At 42.7% G+C, this 14,915-nt stretch overlaps 1 protein-coding gene and 1 long non-coding RNA gene across 11 annotated transcripts in view; one reads left to right on the top strand and one right to left on the bottom strand.

Annotated features, from left to right (window-relative positions):
• Positions 1-14,915, top strand: part of LOC111090282 — a 119,395-nt gene that overhangs the window by 56,691 nt on the left and 47,789 nt on the right. For 5 of the 10 annotated variants that reach the window (XR_005371440.1, XR_005371442.1, XR_005371439.1 and 2 more), the window contains one exon: positions 1,249-1,491. The exons of 4 other annotated variants lie outside the window; for them this stretch is intronic. The gene's annotated coding sequence lies outside the window, so the exon portion shown is untranslated. Of the gene's footprint in view, positions 1-1,248; positions 1,492-14,915 lie in introns of those variants that run through there. One more of the 10 variants, XR_005371431.1, reaches the window with a different exon arrangement.
• LOC119869579 overlaps positions 1-14,915 on the bottom strand; it is a 31,571-nt gene that overhangs the window by 15,536 nt on the left and 1,120 nt on the right. The window contains exon 2 of the long non-coding RNA XR_005371443.1: positions 11,468-11,507. This is a non-coding gene — a long non-coding RNA (uncharacterized LOC119869579). The remainder of the gene's footprint in view (positions 1-11,467; positions 11,508-14,915) is intronic.

Raw genomic sequence — 14,915 nt, 5'->3', positions numbered from 1 at the left:
CTACCCCACTCTCCAACTCTGAGTATTAGCTTGATTCTGGTTATCTATCCATGACTCAGCCTCCATTCCTTTATTCCTTTTCTTTCTTTCTTTCTTGGAGTGAGGGCGTTCTTATGGCGGGCGGGTCGTTGGGCGGTGGGTGGCGGGAGAGCGGGAGTCGAGGGAGGCGGTGTCGGAGGGTTAGTTCGTTGGTTATGCTTCTGTGATTTTTTTTTCTTTCTTTTTCTTCTTTCTCTCTCTTTCTTTCTCTTCTCTTTCTTTCTTTCTTTCTTTCTTTCTTTCTTTCTTTCTTTCAAAATTTTATTTATTTATTCATGAAAGACACAGAGAAAGAGGCAGAGACATAGGCAGAGGGTGAAGCAGGCTCCCTGCGGGAAGCCCGATGTGGGACTCAATCCCAGGACCCCGGGATCACCACCTGAGCCAAAGGCAGACACTTAACCACTGAGCCATCCCCATTCCTTGCTTTTCTTAAGTCTGGGGAAAATAATTCATTTTCCTGAAACCCAACTACTCTGGGATTTTGTTTCCCATGTGGGAAAAATGAATGAGGTTGCTCTTGTCCCCCACACTCATTGCCTATAGGAAGACAAGGCTGCGCTGCAGGACAGAGGGTTAAGCTGGCAGCAGGGTTAGTAGAGAAAGGGTGGCAGGACTTAAAGGCAGCACTGTGGAGCAGCATGATGGCTCTGCTCTGTGTCCTAGCAACACTAGAGGCATGACACTTGCCATTCCTAGGCTTTCCTAGGTAGTGACAATTCTCATGCATTGCCTCTGTATGGGAAGATAGTATTTATAAGCAATGCTTCCTCTTCCTGCCACCCCAAATTTCTTTTTTCCCCCCAAATTTCCTATTTTTAAAATTTCCCCTTTTATTATCCCAGGAGAATGATGATACAGCAAAATGAAGATAGGAAGCTAATTCTTGACTTTAGACAAATATAGGAAAAACAAGCTTTCTGCATTCCTGAGACTCTACATGATTCTCTTGGTTGAAGGAGAGGAAGGAATCAGAAAGGAAGCCAAGATAATTTAATATTGGAGATGTCTAAGCCTTTGGGAGGAGGTGACTGAGATCCTGGAAAAGTCTGGAGACTCTAAGATCAGAAGGGATCAGTGACATCCCTCTGCAGTCCCCACCCTTCCAAAGGAGAACCTACTAAAATGGAGAAAACAAGGGGAAGAAACCAATGGCCATGTGGTGTATCTGGGGAGGTGGGTCTGAAACAGATTTGTAATTTCTCACAGTACAGAAAGAGTAGAAATAGAAGAATGCCTCCCCTGTGCACATGGCACATGGCGTCACAGCCCACAGGAAGCCTTGCAGCTAGGATGAGAAGCTGCAAGAGGGAACTACGTGGACACAAGAGGACATCAAACACCACATGCCCGCCCTCAAACCTTGGCATTATAGAAGCTACTATATTAAAAGGCCTTTGAACTAACTGAAAGTAAGTTTTCATTACCTGGCAAAATTGGAACTCAAAGTAGCAGCTAATATTAGTTGTAGAAAATAAAGAAATTTAAATTTCTTACCCATCTCTGGTAATTTGTGGCTTTAACATCATAAGTAATATGTTGGAAATCTTGGTTTCCTAGGAAGCCCCATGGAGTAATTTTTGCCAAGTCATACTTATTGGTGTAGGTGGAAAAAGGAATGGTTCTTCTGCCATAATTTGGCATACCCTTCCAAGGACTCTGTATTAGTCTACTTGGTCTGCCATAACAAAATATCATAGGCTAGGTGGTTTCAACAACAGAAAATAATTTTCTCAAAGTTCTTAGGCTGGGAGTCTGATCTCAAGGTGCCAGTGAGGTCAGTTTCTGGTAAGACTTCTTTCTTGGCTTATAGATAGCTGTTTTTCTTCTGTGTGTGTTACATGTGAGGAGGGAGGGAAGGAGAAGGAGGGAGAGAAGAAGGGAGTATAAGTGAGAGAGTGGAGGGTAAGAGAGAGAAAGAATGCTCATGTCTCTTCTCATAAAGACACTGATCCCATCGGTTTAGGGCCCCACTCTTATGATCTCATTTAATCCTCATTTCCTCACCAAAGATCCCATCTCCAAATACCATCACCTTGAGGGTTAGGGTTTCAACATGAATTTTGGAGGAACACAGTTCATAACAGACCCTAAGGATTTCAGACCACTCTGCAGAGTATGATGGACAATTCACAATGTTCGAAATGACTATTCACTATTCTTTATTTGCCCCTCCAAATCTGTTCTCCAGCCTTGTCTCCCAGGTCTGGGCCCCATGGAGCCAATGCTCATGGACTGCTCATCCAGGGATCCATTACCTTTGGGTTTCCAACTGGGTTCATCCATCAGGAGGTACTTTCAGAATTAGAAAAGGGTAAGAAAATTCAGGGCATCTAGACCTCCTGCTCCTTCCCTGTTGATAGCTACACCTTGCATGGGGCAGACCCCTATTTTCTGAGGTCCAGGAACAGCTTCCTCCCCTTGCCCCTTCAGCCTAGGTGTGATCATGTTTATGCTTTTGCCAGTATCTGGGTATTTCATGGTCCCTTATTAGTAACCCTGGATACAACTCTGTAAAGTCCCTTCATTAAACCCTTTGAGCATGCCTGGATTCTGATTTATACAGCGATGATGCAAAGTTCTAATTAAGCTCCAACTCAGTGGCTGAGTGGAACTACTCAATGCTACTGACTGAGCTTCTTGCAAAGAAAAAACCCACAAGAGAGTGAGTGATTGACCACCCCAGCTTCTCTGAGAGGTTAACATGGCTTTACATTATGACAAAACTCTCTCCTGTGACAGAATGGAGCAGCATCTGGTGGTTCCCTGGTGCATCCAGGCCTCTCTCAGGCCATGGAGCAGGGCACCAGCCCTGTTCAATAAATGACTACAGCTCTGCAGCCTTGCTATAAACATTAATCAAGGGAGGTGGTGTGATCCGTAGTTGGAACCCTAGCAGACCAAGTGACAGGTAACAAGGAAAAACAAAGTGCAACAAGAGCTATAGAAGTGAACTCACCTCTATCCTCATAGGGCTAATATAGTTCAGTGGGGAGATAGGCCAGTAACCAGTTAGAGCACAATGAGTATCAAAATAGAAGCATCTACTAAGGGCTTTTAGAGATGAAAAGAAGGAGCACCTCCTGTTTATGCTGACTCTTGGAGAAGATGTAGGTTTTCTCTAGAAAGAAGAGGGTGGCAAGGATGCTCCCAGCAGATGAGCGGCATGACAGAGGCCCTTGGTATGGAGGAGGGTAGGACATTCCAAAGCCACCAGTAGCCAGTCTGCCTGCAAAGGGAAACTTGCAATCATCAAAATACTCTTGGAAACTCCTTAGGAGACTGATGTATCATTCCTTACTAAATCCAACAGAGATTGTTTCCCAATATTGAAACAAGATTGTGTTTCTTCATTTAAGCAGCAGATGAAGGAGTTGGCTTGACTTTCAAAGTCATGTTCAACAAAACGTATTTATCTTCAAACCTTAGGCTGAGTGGTGGCACTCACACTAGGAGAGGCAAAGGAGTGAAGAGCAGACGGAGGGGGCGGGGTGGGTTTACAGCTCCTGTCTCTCAGTGCATCTCAGGACAAATGTTCATCTAGCACAACAGGAATGAGAAACTCCATCCGTTTAAATTATTGCTTCCTCCCGCTATTCCCATTTCTCTCATGGCAAGTCTATACCACAGAATCTGCCTGGATGTGGCCACAGATGGCTGGACTGCAGAGTTTATAGATGGCCTGAGGGGTGGCAGCTGGGAGCAGGTGGAGAGGAAGCATTGAAGAGGAAGTGGGGGAGTTGGTCTAGTGCTACACTGTGGTAGCACTTGTGCCATGCTGCATACTTGGACATTGTCTTTTGAAAACTAGGGACCTGGGAAAACTGGTCTGTGTACCATCCTGATGAGAACAGAAAGGATGGATCGAAGAAAGGTAGAAACAGAGGCAGGGAAATCATTTGGCCAGAAGCTGGGAAACACAGTCTAGCAATAATCAAGATCTCAGCCAATAAGACAATCATTGGAATTGAATGGAAATGTCCACTTCCAGAAATATGTGTGTGGCATATCTGACAGGACTGGATGACTGGTGGGAATCAGGAGTTTGAGAGAGTGGGTTCAAATGACTTCTATATATTTTTTAAAGATTTTATTTATTTATTCATGAGAGTGAGAGAGAGAGAGAGAAAGGCAGAGACACAGGCAGAGGGAGAAGCAGACTTCATGCAGGGAGCCTGATGCAGTACTCGATCCCAGGTCTCCGGGATCACAACCTGAGCTGAAGGTAGATGCTCAACTGCTGAGCCACCCAGGGGTCTCCGACTTCTAGATTCTTGATTGAGCAGCAGGAGAGACATTGGCCCCGAGTTAATGAGAATTGCTATGGGGAAGCAGATGATGCTCAATTAGGATCATTTGAGGAGTCTTTGTTTTTTATTTGCTTTGTTTTGTTTTACAAATGGTCTCCTTACAGAAGTATTGGCAGGGTACAGGGGGACCATGAGGGACTGTACAGGAAATGGGGGTGAGATTCAAAGGGACAGGGAAGAAAACAGTTACCCAAATCAAGAGGGCAAGTCCTATAGAGCAGACCACCTTGAATGGAGCATTTAATCTTCTGATAAGGGATACTTCCAGAGCAAATGGACCTCCCAGGGAAGGATCCCTAAAGTCCTTACAAGATCTTTTTAATAAGATCATTATCCTCTCACTCAACTTCCTACTCAGGCTCCCAATTGATCCCCAAATGGAAACAAAGTGCACAGGAATCTACTAGTGTCATCCTTTCAGGCACGTCTCCAGGGACAGAAAGCAAAGTGGAAAAAGATAGGGAGAAGATCTCATGCCAGTCTCTTGGACTCTATGCTCTCCAGCCCAAGAATCTCCACATGGATCAGGAGTTAGGGAGGAAGAGCAGACTTCAGGAGAAAATAACAATTCATACAGAATGAAGACTGAGAGATGCAGGGTCCTAGTTCTAACAGGATTCAAGAAACATCAGGAAGTCAAAGTTGGATGAGCACCTAGTATGTGCCAGATCGAATTCTATGTGCTTTGCTCAACCTACCTCATTTAAGTCTTACTACAATAGCTCAAAGAAATATTATCTCCATTTCATAAATAAGAAAATTGTGACCTCAATAGGCAAACTATAGAAAGAACTCAGATGTCCAACAACAGATGAATGGATAAAGAAGATGTGGTGTATATATAGACAATGGAATACTACTCACCCATCAAAAAGAATGAAATCTTGCCATTTGCAACAACATGGATGGAACTAGAGGATATTATGCTAAGTGAAATATGTCAATCAGAGAAAGACAATTACATGATTTCACTCATATGTGGAATTTAAGAAACAAAACAGAGGATCATAGGTGAAGAGAGGAAAATATAAAACAAGATGAAGTCAGAAAGGGAGACAAACCATAGGAAAAAGACTGAGGGTCGCTGAAGGGGGGGGGTAGGGGGATCGGGTAACTGGGTGATGGACATTAAGGAGGGCACGTGATATAATGAACACTGGGTGTTATATAAGACCAATGAATCACTGACTCTACTTCTGAAACCAATACTACATTATATGTTAATTAATTGAATTTAAATTAAAAAATTTAGGGATGCCCGGGTGGCTTAGTGGTTGAGCATCTGCCTTTGGCTCAGGGTGTGATCCAGGGGTTGTGCTCCTTGCATGGAGCTTGCTTCTCCTCCCTCTGCCTATGTCTCTGCCCCCTCTCTGTATGTCTTTCATGAATAAGTAAATACAATCTTTAAAATAAATAAATAAATAAATAAATAAATAAATAAATAAATAAAATGGGGAAAAAATGCTCACAAAAACCAAACCAAACAAAACAAAACAAAAACGTGACCTGGTGAAAATATGACTGGTCTAACATCAGATTCTTAAGTATTACAAGGCAAAATTTGAATCCAGCTCTGCTCTGCTTTAAACAGTATTCTCTTTCCTGTCTAAGAGTTAATTAAAGCTGTGCAAAAACAAGAGAGGATGGAAGCTCTAACGTCCCACTTCAGTGCCTACAATTATCCAGACAATTTATAAACAATTTCACACACTTCACCTCCAAGTTTGGATCAATGTCTATTTTCTGTAGAACTTTTGGAATGGTTCATTTACCCATCAGTTCCCTAAAGACTTGAAAGGCCTGTTTGATTATGATATTTGGGGTTTTTTGCAGCCTCTGGCTCCAGTGAGAACAGAGGAAGGGCACAGAGAGAGGTGGGGCGAGTGAAAAGGGAACAGGAGACACATGATAGCACCGCACAGGGAGAACCTAGCCGGGAAGGATTCTTGCAGATGTCTTTGCACCCTCAGCACCTGTGCAGTGACTGCCTTCGATGCCAGTGGCTGTGGCAAATGGCAAGGTGACCTATGTGTCTCTTGGAGCTGATCATTCCCAAGTCAGAAACCTGGCCTTGTTGGTTAACAGATTCCTGGCATATTCATCGTGTGTTCTTAATCAGCCTGTAGAGGGACCAAAGGGCCAATTCCAGTTATGTTTGGTTGCTAGTTATAATCTTGTTATAAGGTTTTCCTTTTCAAGTTTGGAAGTTAACAGTAAAAAAATAATAATAATAAAAAATAAAAAAAAATAAAAAAAGCCAAAAAACCTTCCTCCCCTCCTCTTCTTCCTTCTCTTCCTTTTCTATTTATTCCTCCCTTCTTCTCCCCCTTCTCCTTCTTCTTCTTCTTCTTCTTCTTCTTCTTCTTCTTCTTCTTCTTCTTCTTCTTCTTCTTCTTCTTCTTTCTTCCTCCAACTCCTTTCTTTCTCTTCCTCCTTTTCCTGCTCCCTTTTTTCCACCTCACTATATCATACTAACTGGGTCAGTGTAAAAGATTCTGATCTATGAAATTTAAGCCCTTTGTCAAAACCTACTGAATTTCTCAAACTTTTGGCACATGAGAAAAGGAAATGCAGATTACTGTCTCCATGCCAGCACTTCTAGGATGGACAGACTGACAATGAGAGCAGCTGAACTGAATAACATGTTGACCCAAAGTATAGTGGTTACAGCCCAGAAAACACTAGAGAGAGGATTTCAATGAAAAGCATCCTTCTGGAAAGCAAAGAACAGATGACAGGGATAGAGTGGAAACAGGAGAAGCAATATGGTGGCAGAGTACTAGGAAATGAACTTTTTCATCTTGTTGGGGGTAGAAATGGGTTTAGTGCTGTGGACAAGTATTGGCTAGGCATTGGGAGATCCCTTCGTGGCTCACAGATTCTTGAGGATAGCAGCCATAGGATCTCCCCAAGGCGTGCTTGAGAGGCTTTTCTGCCCAGCAGTAGCATTTAGGGCATGTTAGAAATTCAGCAGGCTCAGGGAAAGAGGAGGCTGTTGTCCCAGTGGCAGAGTGAAGATGAGACAGCTCAAAGTCCATGTGGGTCTTCAGAGATGGGAACCCAAAAATTGAATCAAGTACACCTCTGAACTTCAAATGGCCACCTGGAAAGGACTATACTCTCCATGGAAATGGCTGAGGTAAATGGGTTCCATAGCCAAATGTAACCAGGAATTACTACACTCTTCTTGTAGTCTATTCTCTTGGCATTTTGTGTAGTGTTTTCTGTTCATTACACGTTGTAATATAACACTGTGATAAGAGTGTCCGTCATTCAAATATTCTCAGTAGTGCAGAGATGGGGTGAGGGATGCCCCTTGGCAATAGCCTGTGAAACCGATCACTTGGAGAAATTCATGTCATGCAATTACTGATTCAGATGGTACACACTTCTGGCATTCTTAAGGAGGATGATAAGAGAAAGATGTCTCTTGCTTGGATTATAAACCTTGTCATTGTATAAAATACACTAAGTCCCTCTCTTTTCAGATAATTTTTATACCAGTTCATCTGGTTTGGGTGTATGGGAAGATAATTTCCAGAAAGATCAACATTGTTAGTTCTGTCCATCATTATCTACTGCCTTGCACCAAGTGTTGTCTCTGTAGATGGTGCTTAAGATCCAGGAGCAGGTGGAAGTAGAATTTCTCTGTAGAAGCTACAAGCTGAGAGTCCTTTGTCATTGAAAATTGTGTGCCAGCACATTTTGACCTCAGCAACCCCAAAAAGATGTGGTAGGTTTCTGAAACTTAACATGTTTTTTCTCACTCATTTGCAAAATATGGGTTGCTCTCTGAAAACAGTTATTTCCCCTACCTTTCATTTCTGTCTGGGAAGCTGTTCTTGACAAAACATCACGTGTCACGGAATCTCATCACCTGAATAGCCGAGAGTCTTGATGAGTTTGAAGGTCCTTTCTGGGGTACCTCTGCTGGTGAGACCAGAATGAACAGGCAGGCGCTAGCACAGGAACATGAAATGCCTTTGATGATCTAGAAGAGAAGTTGGGGCCACCAGGGCACAACATGCCAGCCCACTCCCTCTCTCTGTGCAGAGCCTGGAGCTGTGAGCAGGGCCTTTTCACCTGTTTCTCCCTGAGTCCCGCCTCCTCTGCCACAGTCCTCACAGAGGCACCTCTTGCATAAATGGCACCGCAGAGCATAAGCAAGAGCTGTCCTTGTGTTGGCTCATATTTGCCTCATGCTTTATTTCTTCTCCATGAGCTCCCCAGCCCTACCTCCTGTCTTCCCAGGGCTCCCTTCATCAACCTAGCCTGCTCTCGACCCCCACCAGCTTCTTTCCCAGGCTTCTGATAGTCTGAACTCTCTCTTTGAAAACTGTCCTTTTCTGTCAGTTCCCTATTGCTGTAGAAATGGAACACCACAAATGTCTCCGCTTGAAGCGACTCAAATGTGTTATCTTACAGCTTTTTAGGTAGGAATCCAACCAATACAAGTCTCCTGGGCTTAAATCGAGATGCTAGCCGGGCTGAGTGCCCTTCTGGAGGCTTTGGGGAAGAATGCTTCTTTTCCTTATCTATCTTCTAAGGACCACCCACATGCCTTGGCTCCCTCCAGCCATCTTCAAAGCCAGCAGTGGCAGATTGAGTCCTCACCTTGTCACATCATTCTTAACTTACTTCAGTGATCACATCTTGTTCTCTACTTCCTCTCTCTAAGCTTAATACTTGTGTGATTTCACTGGGCCCATCTGAATAATCCAGAACAATTACCCCATTTCAAATTCCTTAACCCAATAACAGTTGCAAAGAGCTTTTTGCCATGTATGGCAATATATGCACTGTGCCAGGAATTAAGATGTGACCATCTTTGGGATGCATTATTCTGCATACCACACCCTTACTGACTCCATTCTCTGGGAATATTCTAGGTGCCTAATACGAATCTGATATGCTAATTTATGATCAGCAATGAATGGATTTATAACCCCCCATACACTTGGATACATTGTGTTTACTTTTCAGCAACTGTCTTCAGTATCCAGCCCTAGGTGGCTTATAATACAGGAATCTGAGGTACTTTGGTGGGCACAAGGAGCTGCCATTTCTGTTTGGGGTAAACAGAATAGTCTAGCCCCTCAAACCACAATGTATTGACATTTACTTGCTCTGCCTAAGGTCAGATACATGTCCCGTGAGAATTTCATCAGAACATGTAGCTTTGGGATCCAGACTTGGCATCACAAACCAGGGTTGAGCAGCATCATTGAAAACTGGATCATGTTATTTTCTTGTTCCAACTGCCTGCTGCAGCAAGTCATTAGAGCAAAGGAGTTTTTACATATGACATTAATTTCTAGGGAAGAATAAATCCTTCTGCACTGTGTTCCTCCTCTGGTAAATTAAGTTCCTTGAGGATAAAGGAAAGTAGATGTTATAGATCTCTGACTTCCAAGCCATGTGAGCATGCATATATGCACACACACACATGCTCATTCATACACACTGCATGTCTGTGAACATACGCATGTCACAGGCAGCACAGCACTCAGCACAATCCATGTGAACTTGGAATATTTAGGACCAGCTCCTCCTTTTCTGTCCCGGATATCTCAGAGAGAGCAGACCTAGCTCAGAAAACAACAAGCAGAAATGAAAAGTGTGGAACCTTTGAGAAAGGTTTACAGGGAAGGCAAGGCTATAGATTGCTGCATGATGAGAAAACGAAGAAGGATGTGGCACATTTCTTGATATTGATCTGACCTATTAGCAACAGTGACAGGTCACTCCATTCTCCCCAAATCCTCTCCAAGCTTCAAGCAGGAGCTGTGTGTGTGTGTGTGTGTGTGTGCGCGCGCGCGCGTGAGTGCACATGTAACAGAGACAGGAAGAGGGGGGCACCTGGGTGGCTCAGTGGTTGAGCTTCTGCCTTTGGCTCAGGGTGATCCCAGGGTACTGGGATTGAGTCACATCAGGCTCCTTACAGGGAGGCTGCTTCTCCCTCTGTCTGTGTCTCTCATGAATAAATAAATAAAATCTTAAAAAAGAAAAAAAAAGAAGAGAGACAAGGAGAGGAAGAGAGAATAGGAGAGAAAAGAACTAGAAAGAGAGGAGTACTTGGAATGAAGTGGACAAGTATTTGGAATTGATAAATTTTTAACCAGGAAAACGGGCAGTTTGGTGCAGACCTGCCAAAGTTGTGAGAATGTGAAGAGAAAGTAGTAGCCTAAATGAACAGCATGAAGAGACACAGCAATCTCCCAGAGGCACAGATCATAGCCTGCAAGGCTAGATTTCAGAAGCTTTTGGAAGCCTCTGTTCTTTCTCCATTGGTTGCCACACATGAAAGTCCATTAGAGATTCATTGTGGGAGGAGGAGGGAGCTCTGTCTTCGCAAGAATGTCCCATTTTAGAAGAAAACTAGTACTCCTTGCTCTGTAGTATTAATGTTAGCAGAAATGATTTTTAATTGAGAGGAAAGCAGCTGGGAATGAGGAGGTTGAGATTTTGAAGATGGAATAGTCAGTGAAGAGCCCAGAGAGACCGAGGAAAAATTGATACAGGGCAAGAAGCATCTAATGTGAGGCTGACCCAGGAGACAGACTAGAATACGGGCTTTGTAATAACAACCAGGATATACATTTGGTTCTGCCTCCTCTGAGCTCTGACTGATAAGCTCCTTAACCTCCTTGAGGCTTTTTTAATCCGCAAATTAGAGATAGAGCTCTGGGTTGTTGGGAAGATGTGTGTTAACGTTTATGAAGTTCAGTGCCTGATGCCTAGAAAGTGCCAGGTAACTGGCTGTTCCTGCCGTGGAGGGGGGACTGAGAGTGCTCTGAGATCCAGGTGGGGAGGTTGGAAATGCTGACACTAATGGTCCTGGACACTAGTGAGGGTGCCACACAGTACCTCATTCACTCTCCCCATTCACTCTCCAAACAACCCCTTAAAGTTGGTTCTAGAAGAATTTTCAGGAAGATTCTGACCCTATTTCCACAGAAGAAACATGAGCTAAGATAAGACATCATCTAAGTATTTGTCCCCCATCCCCTTTTTCCTGATCAGTTTTCTTCCTCTGGATCTTTCCCATAATCATGGATGGGGATTTGCATGTTACACATCTCAAAAAATATTTCTCTTGACTATGTTTTTTTCCCTACCTTTTGTCCCATGGTTATGCTCCTCTTTGCAGCAAAACTCCTAGATCAAAAAAAAAAAAAAATTGTTTATCTTGTTGTCTGAAATTCCTCTCACCCTGTCCTCCCTGAAAACCATTGCCATTAGGTGTTTGTTTCCTCCACTCCATTGAAATGGCTCCTGTTAAGGACACCAGTAACTTCCATTTGCTAAATCCAAGGGTCCATTCTCAGATTGCATCTCAAGTGACTCATGAGCTTCATTTGACCCAGTTGATCACACCCTGTCTGGCTTCCAGGATTATACACTTTCTGCTGTTCATCCTACCCCAAGGCCATTTCTTTATAATGTCCTTTGCTAGTTCTTCCTCTTCTTGCAAACCTCTTGATGATGGAGAGCTCCAGGCTCAGTCCTTTGTCCTTTCTTTTCACTATTCCCCCTCACTCCCTTAAAGATTTTATTTATCTTCAGGCTTCGTACTGACCTGTGCTGTTGGTTCTCTGCCTAGTCTCAACCCCCTATTCTTTCTCTACCCTCCTCTTCCCCAAGAGGCAGGCCACTGCAGATATTTCCCAGGCCCCCTTGCTGACTGGCTTCTGACTCTAGCTGGTAGAAGGTAACTAACTATAGGAGATGGAGTTTTCCATGGCTGTACCTCTCCCAGGGTTTCAGGCACACCATCTCCTCTCTGTTTCTTCAACAGACCTAAAAATGGTAACAGCTGTCCATCTTTGCTACTTCCTTGATGTTGACCATGCCTTATAAACCCCTTTAATCCTGCCAACACCTCTGTAAGTAGCTCCTTTATTCAATTCTTTTCTGTTAAAAGCTTTGAACATGTCACTGTTTCCTGCAGGAACTTGTCTGATAATACCATCTATAAACTGATGACTCCTGGATTTAATATGTTCAGTTTAGGTGTCTCCTGAACTCTGGCCCATATATTAAATGGGATCCTTCAAAACTATGGATGTCGCATAGCTATTTCAAGTTTGACATGCTTTAATATGAGCAGATAATATTGACTCCAAATCTGCCAATGTCACTGTCTTTAAAGTTCACGACATAACAGCATCCTTCCAGAGGCTCATCCCCATGACTCCTGGGAGTCACCTTTGGTTCCTCTCCTCTCACATCCCACATCCCATCCATCAAGAAAACTTGATGGTTCAACCCTCAAAGTAAATCCAGAATCTTACCAATCTCCTCACCTCACTCCCCACTCCTGACAACGCCAACCATCACTCCCATCTTAGGCCAAGCCATTGTGCAGTTTGACTTGGATACTGTGGCAGCTTCATCATAATGAGTCTCTTGGTATCCATTCCTACTTCTCTATTGTCTATTCTCAGCATGGCAGTCAGAATAATCCTTTTAAAAAGTGAGTTCAGAAGTTGCTGTGGCCAAGTTCAGAAAGGGTGTTGCCTGTGTTCTCCTCTAGGATTTTGATGGATTCCTGTCTCACATTTAGCTCTTTCAACCATTTTGAGTTTATCTTTATGTATGGTATAAGAGAACGGTCCAGTTTCATTCTTCTACATGTGGCTGCCCAATTTTCCCAACACCATTTATTGAAGAGATTGCTTTTTTTTTTTTCCCCCCCAGTGGATGGTCTTTCCTGCTTTGTCAAATATTAGTTGACCATAGAGTTAGGGTCCATTTCTGGGTTCTCTATTCTGTTCCATTGATCTATGTGTCTGTTGTGCTAGTACCACACTGTCTTGATGATCATAGCTTTGTAGTACAACTCGAAGTCAGGCATTATGATGCCCATGGCTTTAGTTTTCTTTTTTAACTTTAGAAACTTTTAGAAACTTTTTAACTTTAGAAACTTTTAGAAAATTTTTAATTCCTCTGGCTATTTGGGGTCTTTTCTGATTCCATACAAATCTTAAGATGTCTTCCTCAATTTCTTTCAGAAGTGTTCTGCAGTTTTTAAAGTATAGATCCTTTATGTCCTTGGTTAGGTTTATTCCTAGGTATCTTATGGTTTTGGGTGCAATTGTAAATGGGACTGATTCCTTAACTTCTCTTTCTTCAATCTCATTGTTAGTGTATAAAAATGCCACTGATTTCTGTACATTGGTTTTGAATTGGAGAAAGACAGTCATCATGTGGTTTCACTCATATGGGGAATATAAGAAATAGTGAAAGGGACTATAAGTGAAAGGAGGGAAACTGAGCGGGGAAAAATTAGAGAGGGTGACAAACCACTATGAAACTCCTAACTCTGGGAAACAAACAAAGAGTTGCAGAAGGGGGAGGTTGGGGAGATGGGGTAACTGGGTGATGGGCACTGAGGAGGGCACTAGATGGGATGAGCACTGGGTGTTATACTATATGTTGGCAAATTGAATTTAAATTTTAAAAATATTTTTTTTAAAAAGTGAGTTCAGGTCATGTCACTCTTATTCTCAAGACTCTGCCATGGCTACCCATTTCCTACCAAGTGAGAGGCAAATTCTTTTTTTTATTTTTTTTTATTTTTTATTTTTGAGAGGCAAATTCTTTATGACAATGTAAGAGGCCCTTCGAGACTTCAAACCCATCATCTCTGACTGCACTGCACTCCAGCTACTCTGGCCCCTCTGGCCCCCTGCTGCTCTTCAAACATCCCAGGTGAGCTCTAGTTTTAAGACGGACACTGTCCAGGTCCTCTGCCTGGACTTTTCTCCTCTGACATCTGCTTCATGAACTCCTTCACTTTCACCAAGATTTTTTATTTTTTATTTTTTTATTTTTTTTTTATTTTTTTTGATTTTTTTTTTTAAATCAAATACTACCCTCTTCATGAATCCAAGTCTATCCCTATTTAAAATTGCCATGCATGACCCTCATATTCCTGATGTCCCTTCGTTGTACTTTCTGTTTACTCATAGGACTTAGTTGTTAACAGACAACACAATATTTGTTTATTAGATTTATTTTTGCATGTAATTTGTAATCATAGTTTGCATTATATTTGTAATATGTTAAGTTCATTATTTATCATTTCTACTCTGAACTGTCACTTAAGTTTTATGAGGACAGGAATCTTCACCTGTTTTATTAACTAAAGCAAGGCTTGGGGCATAGAAGACACACTAAAAGGGCAGCCCTGGTGGCTTAGCAGTTTAGCGCTGCCTTTAGCCCAGGGCATGATCCTGGAGACCTGTGATGGAGTCCCACGTCAGGCTCCCTGCATGGAGCCTGCTTCTCCCTCTGCCTGTGTCTCTGCTCCCACCCCCCGCCTCTGTCTCTCTGTGTGTCTCTAATAAATAAATAAAAATTTTTTTTAAAAAAGAAGACACTCTAAAGATGTTTGTTTGTTTGCTTTAATGAATGGAAAATAAGTGAATTAAGAAAGTTTAATAAGGGCAGATTGCCAATTAGAGCCCTATTGTCTCCTCCCACCCCTGTGTTCCTTTAACTGCGCTATATATTCTACACATGTTATAGCCTTCCCTATATACTCCATAGATAATAGAGCCT

The sequence above is a fragment of the Canis lupus genome, chromosome 16, assembly GCF_011100685.1.
Source record: "Canis lupus familiaris isolate Mischka breed German Shepherd chromosome 16, alternate assembly UU_Cfam_GSD_1.0, whole genome shotgun sequence".
Classification (NCBI taxonomy): Eukaryota; Metazoa; Chordata; class Mammalia; order Carnivora; family Canidae; genus Canis; species Canis lupus.
This window is presented reverse-complemented; position numbering and strand designations above follow the sequence as displayed.